At 39.1% G+C, this 6,000-nt stretch overlaps 1 long non-coding RNA gene across 1 annotated transcript in view; it reads right to left on the minus strand.

Moving 5' to 3' along the window:
• LOC125017827 overlaps positions 1-5,694 on the minus strand; it is a 70,859-nt gene extending 65,165 nt beyond the window's left edge. Inside the window, exon 1 of the long non-coding RNA XR_007113889.1 lies at positions 5,365-5,694. This is a non-coding gene — a long non-coding RNA (uncharacterized LOC125017827). The remainder of the gene's footprint in view (positions 1-5,364) is intronic.
• Positions 5,695-6,000: the final 306 nt, after the last annotated feature.

Raw genomic sequence — 6,000 nt, forward strand, 5'->3', positions numbered from 1 at the left:
AACCCACTTAGAACAACTCACCTCTCACTCACTGTACCCACAGCAGTGGTCCATATGTCAAACCCAGCAGAAGCATCAATGTCAAAATATAAATATGATTATTTTCACTGCCAGAAGCACCATTGCTGAGAGACAGACAAGCCATAAAATGCAAAGAATTAGCTATACTAATTTAATAAGATTATTGGAAAAACATTAAAATGTAAGTCAGTGGTTTTGATAAAGTTTAGGCCAGCAGAGAAGGCTTTACGACACTTCTTGCTGCTCTAACCAGCACAGATATAAAAACAACAACTCCCTCTCTCAACTCCTCTGCCTTTTGTTGACACTTTACAAGAGTGAAGTAGTGAGGACAATGTGTGCTACTTCCAGCCTGTCGTACCAAAAAAAAAAAAAAAAAAAAAAGTGGTTGCTGAGGGACTCATATATTCACAAAACAGGGAGCATTGTATAAGTGCTGTATATAAAGATATGTTCAAACTGCATACTGCTTTGTGATATCTGACCTGTATTTCCATGTTATAAGGAGACAGGTAGGTCACTGTTTGAGGAGATATTTTTCCTTATGGAGTATTTTATTGAAAAATGTCCTGGATTTTCTAGTCGGGCCTGCTGCCAGTAACTAGTTTGCTGTGTGCTGCTACACATTAATGCCTCCTACTCAAATTTGGTACTTGTTTTTAATTTCCAGGTAGTCGTCTCATCTCATGTTCTACTACCCCTTATCCTCACTAGGGTCGCGGGGGTTGCTGGAGCCTACCCCCCCCCCACATTTATGCTTATCATGGGGATGGGGATAAAACATCTTTTCCTTGTTTCAGGACTCCCTCGTGACTGATAGGCCACATCACAGGAAAAGGGCAGAGGATAAGGGAAGTTGCCTTGTAGTATAATGGGGGTTGTGAAATGTGAATGAGCTCTGTGATGCATTTACTGCTCTCCATAAAATAATACTCCTCACAGTGGCCTCAGTAATGCCACTCGCTCTCCATAAGTACATGATATCTTTATAGAGTCATCATGTCAACATGTAAGTCACAGTGCAAGCGGCGGTGTTGCAAGTGATGAAACCCACACTCGCACAATTCCGTCTTCTGACGCTGCAAATCCGTTGGATTGCAACTTTCAACCTTCCTGTGATGCATGATTTAATATATTATGTGACGCAATGTGGTGTAGCGGTAATGATAGCGCACCAGGTTCAATTAACGGTTGTTCATCATAATTAGATTTGCTACTCTGAACATCTCTCTAACTGTAATGGATGAGCTGTGCTAAGGGCAGGATGTTGGTCAGCAAATGAACATTCAGCGTTCTTGTCCATAACGTCCACCATTAATCTCAGTCAGCTCATGACTCAGCTTGCAATGAAGGGGTCATTTTCAAGGCCAGTGTTTCGCAGACACATCTTCATCATCATCCTATAATTTGTTTTTAATTCATGGTTTAAAAAGTTAAACATCAATAACTGAAAGAAAAAAAAAACACTTCTACCAATGCTGCACACAAATAAAAAAACATTCAATTCCAAAAACAGAGAATAAAAGAGGAGGGTGGCACAGTATCAATTATCACTTTTTACCAAGTTAATTGGAACGATGCAGCCGCTTAGACTGGATTTCACTGATTTACAGATTCTTTTTCTTGAAACTCTGATGAGCCATATCCACAGAGAACCACAACATCCTTCATCAGGTTTCTAGTATTGCAGCAGTTTTGTTATCTATGCTTTCTGTTCATTAATACAACCTGTGAGACTGGTTGAATGTAATAATCCACTGCAATGTCCACTGCACATTCCACGACCACGTCAACATAAGCTGAGAACGTGTTTTCGTTCCTCACCATAAGCCACCAAACGTTTTCATTATATTTAGAATATCAAGCTATTTGCTGCAGCATGCCAATGTCATGTTTTCTGTATATATTTGTTTTCAAGAGGCAGCTTTTCCACAACACTTAAATAAAATAATATAATATATGTGGTTCCACCAAAGTAAATACAGCAGAGATCTGCTGCAAAGTCCGGTTCCAGTTATTGTATTACCAGGAATGTGTCACAGCTTTTAAAGTAATAAGGTTTAAAACATTTGCTTTTTTGTCAGTTGCATGACCGCTCACTCTCGTGAAAAAATTCTGTCAAGATTTTAATGCCAGTCTGTTAGTAGGTTAGACCAGTACTTTGGTCGAGATTAAAAAATGTCAACATCCATTACATGTATTGCCATTTCCCTGACCTCTCTTTTAACATCACCAACAACACAAAAACATAATTTGCACTATGCTGAACAGCAGTACTGTGGGACTGATATCAGGCCATATTCTGAAACTGGAAAAAAATAAAAAATAAAAATGAATTTTGAAAGTCAAGTTTCAGGGTTTCAGAACTTTTTCACAAAAATGTATCTTTTTCATTGTTTGACAGATCAAACATGGACAACAAGCAAATATACAAGCACAGTTTCCAATTATGGGATAAGATTAATTCCAGTCCTGTACCAAACCAAATTCAGTGCTAGACAAGGATACTTGTTGTATATCAGCATGAGTTTGATAACAACAAAGTGTTAATAAAGAAATTAAGCAAAAAAATCGAGTAGAAAATAACTAATATAGTTTCGAAGGATAAGTACAAAGACAACTTTAGATGAAAACTAGATGAAAACCAGAAAACGAGTTACCGCTCTCGTAAAACAATAAGGCTTACCGCATTCAAGTGTCTCTATGCCCAACTCATTTTAGTTAAAGGGCCACATAGGATACAGCCCAATTGGTCTCCATCAGTAACACATTAGCACAATAACCTATAAATAACAACAAGTCCAACTTTTTCCCTTGTCTTAGTGCATAAGCACTTAATGAACTATCCTTTAATAAAACATTTAAAGATGATTAAATCTTAAAATGATTTCATTACTAATAGCAGCGTAGCCGACCCAATCGAGTCTCATACAGGAGGGTAGGCAATCCGCCTCAAAACTTTTCTGAGAAATCACTATTTGCATGGGAGGTGAACAGCTGATGGGTCTACTAAAGTATTACATTTGGGATGTGTATCTACCAGGTGTTAAAATGTGAGTCTTTCCAGGGTGCAGAGAGACTTGGTTAGCTTCATATACAGCTATGCTGCCCATGAGAGCTCAGCCTCCATGCATTAACCAAACCACTGGAAACGCACAGTTCCCTACTTGTTACTAGGAAATACATCAGCACAAAGGTATTTCTGTTGTTTGTGCTTCTGGTTAAATGCATAGATGTGAATGGCAGAACAGCTCCTCAAAAGTGAAGCCAAACCGGTAGAGCTCCCCTGGTGACTGGCTGTAGTATAGGTTACCTCTTTGTGGATGGGATTCAGGCTAAACTAAAACACTAAAATACCTGTCAAATATTTTTTTCCAGGATGGTTTCATTCATTTTAGGTAGTTATTGTAATGCTGTTGCATGTTTAACCATCAATTTTTTGGCTCGGTTTTGTTTCAGTTAGTTATTTGACATATCTGTACTTTCTACTGCTTACATATGAAAAACAGGCCAGTAACATCGTTAGTTTTTTAATCTCTGCGGATGACATGATTTAAAGGACGCAACATGACTGAAATAATGTATCAAGGTTCTGTGTCTGTCCTTTATTTGTGATTATGTTTTGAGATTCCTGTTTTATTTTGTTAAGGTCCTTGGTTTCCTGTCTGTTTTCCTGTCCGCCTTGTGTTTTCCGTTGATTGCTCATTGGTTTTTCCCCGGTGCGTGTCTCGTCATCCCTCAGCCCTCTTGTGTACATATATAGCCCTGCCTTTACCTTTGTTCCCTGTCGTGTCATTAGTCTTGTTAAGTCGTCTCCCTAGTTTCGGTCTTGTTGCTTCGTGTTTTAGTCTCCGTGATTTTCTCCCGTGTTTTTGCCATTTTTGTAATCCTGCCACCGCAGCAGCGTTTTCTGTTGGTTTTGTTTTTTGTTTCTATTAAATACATTTATTTGGGACCCCGGTACCATCACCTTTTTGTCTTGCATTTAGGTTCACATCTCCTCAACCCACGACAATAATGTAAACAAATGTGATGGTTATTGGGTGTGAGAGCCATTATTTATGTTTAAGCGCAAGACTCCTCTGAGCCACTAGAGGGCAGCCAAGTGGTGTTTACATTGCAGGATGAGGGTCGCTACAGGTGTTTTAAATTAATTGATTATTATAACAAAGATGCTGATGTGGAAACAGACTGTGCTCGATTTTACATTGTTTTCTGGTGGTGTATGTTTGTGTCAAAGTTACTGAAAGTAACGGACTATTTACTTAACTGAAACGCTGTAAAAAATAAAGTGTATTGCGAAGTTGCAAAGCTGGAAAACGTGACATTTTTTCAAGTGCACGGTCAAACAATAGGCCTATTAATAGCCCAGTCGATACCATGGAAATCCTTTGCCAGCAGCCTGCAACAAGCTAAACACACCCTTACCTACCTCGGCTGTCTGCGAGAGGCTTTTTAGCACTGCAAGACTAATTTTCAGACCCAAACGTGCAAGCCTTAATTCAAAGAACTTTGAGAACCAGCTTCTGCTGATGCCGAATAAAAGATTTTGCTAGTCCTGTAGAGATGAGTGAATTTCTCACAGAAGAAAAAAGACTTGATTAGACATGTTGATTGTTTTCATTTCAAGGTCTGTTGCTGAAATAGAACTGTGTTTGCACAGTAAAGCAAGACATCAACCTCCTGGTTTTACAATATAAAGTGTGTAAAAGATACAAATTCTGTTATAAGTAACGCATTTCCAAAGTAACTCACAATCGTTGTTGTTGCTGGATGTGGGGTGATTTGAACTATGCTATAGTGTAGTTAAAACTAAACTGGATCATATTTTAAAGGGAGATTATTTTAGAGTACCTCAGTTTTGGGGTCACTGTTCAGTTTCAGTAAATGAAGAAACAACATTGATTCACAGAATGTGAATACTTTTGCCACCTATGGTACTTGGCAGAGGTCTTCAACATTTTTGAAGCCAAGGACCCCTAAATTGATCGAGAGATTAAGTATTTTTGCATTTAATATTAAGCTACTCAAATAATACACATATACTCAAATATTCTTTTTTCTTATTTCAAATGTGTGCAGCAGTAGGGTGGGTATGCAACCGCCATAAACATAATAAATAAAAATAAATATTATGCCTCCGTGTATCCCTTTACCAAAATATGTTTGATTCATGTGTATTTAAAGAAATTTAAATTTGTGGGGGGAAATTACAAAATACATATAAAAAAAAAACGTCTAATCAAACATTTTGCGACCCCCTGTCGAAAACCTATGGTCGCTACCAAAACCGTTGGCGCCCATGTTGGGGCTCATTGGTTCCGGTGTTCAGGCAGTACTCACAGTTAGGATGCAGAATGCTGTAGTTAGGCAGTTTAGCTGATTCACGTCAGTGTCGTGAAGAAACTGGTACTCGGGCTCCGTCCGCGTTCAGAGACAGCCGATAGGTTCTCAGCTGCTTGGTGTTTCCCACTCAATCTCTCACGCTGCTAGCATCAGGATGCTAACTAGCAACAGTTCACAGCGTGGTCACGTTTAGCATCAATTACGTAGAACTTCGTAGCGTTCAGTTCTCCAGATACACTAAGCCGCGCAGGCCGATACGAAACCAAAGCACACAAACTTTAAAAATATCTCTACTGCACGAAGTTTTAGGTGCATATTCTTTGTTGCCCATCTCTCTCCTGTCACCCACCCGACAACCTGGTAGGTGAACCTGAGTATCAGTAATTGGCCAATCAAAGAGATTGACACCTGGCCATAGCGTTTATGAGACAAGACTGCGGTGCGTTCAGGAACCATGTTGAACATGGGACATTCCACAAACGTCACGAATTGATGTGATTGAAGACCTTCCATCTGTAACATGGCCAAAAATCTTTCGTGATTGTCTGTTTGGATTAGAAAGTGTAAGTTGAAAATGCACATCAGAGACCTACGGGAACGAAGAGTTCCCTTTGAAGTGCTAATTCTCTATAT

This window comes from Mugil cephalus, chromosome 12 (genome assembly GCF_022458985.1).
Source record: "Mugil cephalus isolate CIBA_MC_2020 chromosome 12, CIBA_Mcephalus_1.1, whole genome shotgun sequence".
NCBI lineage: Eukaryota > Metazoa > Chordata > Actinopteri > Mugiliformes > Mugilidae > Mugil > Mugil cephalus.